Raw genomic sequence first — 5,439 nt, 5'->3', positions numbered from 1 at the left:
GGGAACATCATCGTGGGAACTTCTCGTAGTCGTCCTGGTAGCTTGGTTTGCTCAGCTGCAGCAAGTCATGGCCTCCTTGCTGTTTCAAAAATCCCTCTACAAATTTTCCTCCTAGTAGCTGCTAGGGTGCTACATTTTTGGATTTAGGATGAGAATAATGTTGATGAACACTGATGTTTTAATTGTTACAGAGCAGTGCTTACACTAAGCCAAGGAGTTTTCAGCTTCTTGCTCTGTTCTGCCAGGGGGCAGGCTAGGGGTGCAGCAAGAGTTGGGAGGGGACAGACCCAGGACAGGTGACCCAAACTAGCCAAAGGGGTATTCCATACCATCTGACATCATGCTAAACAATATATAGGGGTGGCTAGCCGGGGGAGGGGGGCCAACTGCTTGGGGATAAGCTGGGCATCAGTCAGCGGGTGGTGAGCAATTGTATTGCGCATCACTTGTTTCATACACATTATTAATAGTAGTACTATTATCATTATTATTTTATTTTACTGTCTTAATAAACTATATCTCAACTCACAGGCTTCATTTTCTCATTTCTCTCCCCCATCCCAGAGACGGAGTGGGGAGAGTGAGGGAACGGCTGTGTGGTGCTTAGCTGCCGGCTGGGTTAAACCACAACAACAACTGTGAGGGCAGTCAAACGCTGGAATAGAGGCATTTGAATAACACTCTCAATAATACACTTTAACTTATGGTTAGCCCTGAAGATGTCAGGCAATTGGATTTGATGGTCTTTGTAGGTCCCTTCCAAATGAACTATTGTATTATGAGCTATATTGACTTGCGGAAAACGGACTCCACAATCAGTAAGATTGTAAAGTAGGTATGTTTATTCAGCGCTGGGCAGCACGGGGGGGTAGTCCCGCCAAAGTCGTGTGCACCTGATGCAGCAACTTGCCTTGGTTTTATGCAGTAAAGTTACATATGCATGAAGTTTCACAATGCACCTATACATATTCATAACCTGTCCCCGCTTCATATTAAAATTAGTTCCAAGGAGTCATTTCCATAATCTTCTCCCATCTGTGCTTGCGCAGTGTCTTCTGGTGGTGGTCATCAGAGGTCGTGGGGATGAAGATTGATGACTCTTCTGTAATATACAGTAAATGTTTGTTCATTGTCTTTTGTATTATAAGGACAAGGAGTCCTGCTTGAAGAAGTGGGGATAGTAAAGGTCTCCTGCTGAGATAAGAAACTGAAATGCCTGGCTAGACATCATGAAATTCCTTTACTTAAAGTAACGAGAGAGGGCCTTTAAACCGGCAAGGGGGAGGGAGTTTCCTCCCCTTCCCCCCCCTTGCATCTTACTTCCATCTTTTGTTTAAAGTCACTGTTGCAAAGCTCCTGTAACCATTTCCTGATAAGCTGTTGGACCAGCATGATAACGTTCTGCCTTCCTGCTTCGTGCTGGGTTAACATGACCTAATGAGGAAAGGAAGTCGAGCCACAACACAGAGGAAGACTACGGCCTTCATCTTCACGACCACCAGAGAGACTGGGATGACCCCCTAGCAACAGTGTGTGCAGTCGCAGAACATACCAGGATGTGCTGCGTAATCCCAGAATTACCCAGATATAAAAAGGGACCCTGGCGGGGGTGAGGTGCGTGCCGTTGGCGGAGCGGAGACTCCCCGGCCGCCCAGCGCTGTTTTTCTTGCTGTTTGCTTACTCAATAAATTCTTTTATATGATTAATACAATGCCCTCTGAAAATTAATTAAGGGGGCAACTTATAACACTTGTCACCGCTAGTTGACCTCTTGTCTTTGCGCAGACTCAGTTGCTCCTTGGCTCTTGTCCATCTGCAGGACCAGTTTCTTAAGATAGGCTCACACTCTTATTAGGAGACTGACCTTGGTAAGGGGCCCAAGGCTTCTTGCTTTAGTTAATTTGTACAATGCACCATAGTTAGCAAAGACACTAAGTAGCATACTAATTTTATGCTGTCAGTGCTCTATTGCTACTAGAAAAGATTCTCCTAACTCCCTCTCTCAATATCTTGTACCAGAATTATAAATATTTTATTGTAAGTTTTTCTTACATTTTTTTTCAAAGTTTTTCTTCTTATTGTAAGTAATTCTTACTTAACACTAAAAAAATTAAATTCCAGTTTTTGGACAGAAAGGTGTAGAGAGGACTTGAGGGGGGCATCCTTGGCTAATCAGTTATCTTTTCTAATTCTGAAACTCTTGGAATATGAGGAAAATCACATTCGGTTGAAAGAAGAGGTTGTCGATGCCCACAGCTTTTGAACTATCAACATGTATCATTGAGATATAATATATTGAGCCACAGGTGAATATTGGAAAACAACATAATTTCCTGTCACCATAGGTGAGCTATATGAATGACTAATACTGTAATGTACCTTTGTTGATTGTACAACAGCTGCCTTTGTGTTTTTTGAAGTATGAAGTATTTTACACTTCATAGCACCAAAAAAGTAAAAAGTATTTTGTTCTTTAGAAGTTATGCTTCTATAATGTGTTCCATTTGCGTTTCATCTTATATGTGACAGTCTTTCACAAATAATTGAGAAACTTCCATATAAATTGCATTAACTTCCTTAGGGCAGTTATTGCTTTCTTTACTCATCCGTGCAAAATCAATTCTCTTACATGTGTAGGATTTTGCTTGACTCGTTGATAGAACACTACTATCACAATAACTGCCAACATCAGCATCAGTAATGATATATGTAGAACCATTAAAATACATGTTAATGCTCTGAGACAGTCTTTAATAAACCCTAGATATTGTGTCTCATACTTAGCTTATTATTATTACACAGGAAAAAAATCATATTTGAATACCAAAAAGTTGAAAGAAATTTCTGTTAGAGTTAAATTGGCCTTCTAGTTAAACTACAGACTAATCTGTCTCAAACCTATCTTTTTGCATTTAAATAACTTTTTTAGAAAGCATGTAAAGAAATTCATGATTCACTGTTTTTAAGTGTTGCATCAGTGTAGACTTATTGTTTGATATCAAGTATACAGAATTTCAAGTTTTAATAATAGCTCTGAACCAAAAATTCAGTGCTTTAAACAGTTTTTCCCATTTACTTGCATCTTGGTTCCTTGGTCTTCAAACTGCAGCATCAGTATTTCTGATGAAGTATTTGAAAAGTCTTTCAACAGTTCCCTGAAACTCTCATGCAGTATGTCCCGAGTACAAAGCCAGATTTGCTCTTCCTTCAGTTCTAGTGTTATCACTTTGAAGCCCCCCCCCGATAATCTTCACAATTTCTTAAACCACATCAGCATCACAGCTTATCATCGCACAGAGAAATTTATAAGATGCTTGATGAGTTTGGTTGAACGTTTCCAAGAAGCTCTTTTAATGCATCGACCAAAGGAATGAGGATTTTGTGACTGCGTTTCAAAACTTTACCCTATGTACAGCCCTTGTTGAACCCTTACGTAAGACACCTGAGAAACTATACGCTTGGTCACGCACCTCTTCCCTTCAGGTACCATCCGCACGGTACTGAGTAACCCTAAGAGACGGTTACCAAATGGGAGCTGTCCTGGCCGAGCCAGCAGCGACCGTGTCTGGCCAGGGGAGTGGATACGAAGCCCAGGACCGGAGGAGCTTTGCGGGAAGGCGAGTGTCTGCAGCGCTCGACGGTCCCAGCCCAAGGCTCGGACAAGAGCGGGCGGCTCAGAGCTGCCGAGCGAGTGCTGCTCTTTGATAAGAGACAGCCTGCGCCCACCATGACCGTTAATAACGTACGGACACTCTTCCCCACCTGCCGCACCGAGCCTACTGGTCTCTAACACTCAGGCCCCTCCTCCACCACCACGAATGAATTCGCTCGCTGAGCCCACTCTCCTCACTCCCTACCCCGGAAATAGACTCTTCTAACCCTACCACCTCCTACCCAGCCCAGGAACAGGCACTCCCTTTCCCTTCCGGGGACGTCTTATCCTCACTGTCACTTCCAGGGCAGCCATTTTGGGAGGCTGACGCTTACTTACTGGCGGCTTTGGGTCCGAGCTGTAGCAGCTGATAATAGCAGTAGGAGGTAGCCTGTGAGTTGGTGAGCGGAAGGGGGTGGGGTGGGGTGGGGTGCTGTGCTGTGCTGTGCTGTGCTGTGCTGTGCTGTGCTGTGCTGTAGGGGAAAAAACATTCCCGCTCGATGATTGCAGCCCCCACCATGTCAGATTTCGATAACAATCCCTTCGCTGATCCGGACCTCAACAACCCCTTCAAGGTGAGATTGGGGGTGGGGAGGGGGCGGTGGCTAAAGGGCGGAGCCGGCGGAGGGACGGGATGTAAGCCTTCCTCAGTGCTGTGGCTTTATGCGTTCCGAAGGAGGAGGCTTGGTCCCAGTGGTGTCCCTTCGGGGGGCGGCGGCTTTTCCCTACTGCAAAAGGTGGGAAAGGAGTCAGCGCTGTGGGTTAGGGATGGCCTTAGGGAGGCTGTCTCGCTGGGGGGCAGGCTGTAAGATGCTGAGCGGCAGCTACAGAGGGGCCTATATTTCGTAGTGTTTGGGGCATGACGGTTATAGGGGACTTTATAGGATGAGCAGCCTTCTTAGGAGCTGTAGAAACAGGCGTAGTTATTTCACAAGTTCACGCTTCTGTGTTTTGTTCTTTCTTCTGCTACTAAAATAATACAAATCTGTGTTTCAAGTGCATTCTTATCACTAAAAAAAAATAGTGGTAAGTTACTGTATATATACGTGTATATAACATTGCAATATTTTTTCTTCTGTTTGGCTGACCCGAATAGTTCAGTGAATTTACCCCACCCTTTTTCCTCTCTCATCTCCTCTCAACCTTGTCCAGCCATTGAGGCTCAGCCTGGTTTCCAAGAACCTGGGGTCTCTGCTCAGGTTAGGGAACATTGCTGCCAATTTCTCCTTTTTAGGTCCAACCAATAACAAAGGTGAGCACGTATCCCAGTGACTGGGCAGAAACACCATTTGTAATAAATGGCTCAGTCTTTCTACTTTCCCTGAACTTTGTGGGTGCCACAGAGTATGATATTCCCACTGAATACCTAATGATTGACATAATAATTTTATTATTTTAGAAGTCAAGTGTGTGCCCTGGTCAGAATCAATGTACTGGATTATCCCATATCTAGGTATCAGGTGTACTAATAGAATTTTTACCACCATTTGTGCCGTAGCTCCTGCTACGGGATAAGCTTCTACCCATTGTGTTAAATGATCTACTATTACCAATAGATACATGTATTTTATCCTCTCTAATTTGGGCAATTCAGTGAAATCAACTTGTACTTTCTCAAAAGCCCTATAAGCTGTTTTGTTTTGTTTCTCCCTCCCATGGCTGCTTGTTGAAACACTTTCTTATTTATCTTCTGACAAGTTAAGCAATGGTTATGTAATTTGCTTTGCTATTTCAAAAAAAAACAACGCAACCAAATTGTTTCATTAAATGATCACTTAACGCCTTTG

At 43.7% G+C, this 5,439-nt stretch overlaps 1 long non-coding RNA gene across 1 annotated transcript; it reads right to left on the bottom strand.

Moving 5' to 3' along the window:
* Positions 1 to 819: 819 nt before the first annotated feature.
* Positions 820 to 3,866, bottom strand: LOC140000548 (uncharacterized). The gene is made up of 2 exons (XR_011805594.1): positions 3,471 to 3,866; positions 820 to 1,102 (listed from the first exon to the last, which is right to left on the bottom strand). It is a non-coding gene; the product is annotated as an uncharacterized lncRNA (long non-coding RNA).
* Between the last annotated feature and the right edge of the window lie 1,573 nt (positions 3,867 to 5,439).

This window comes from Anas platyrhynchos, chromosome W, assembly GCF_047663525.1.
Source record: "Anas platyrhynchos isolate ZD024472 breed Pekin duck chromosome W, IASCAAS_PekinDuck_T2T, whole genome shotgun sequence".
NCBI lineage: Eukaryota > Metazoa > Chordata > Aves > Anseriformes > Anatidae > Anas > Anas platyrhynchos.
The sequence above is the reverse complement of the archived record's forward strand: the minus strand, read 5'-3'. Positions and strand labels throughout refer to the sequence as shown.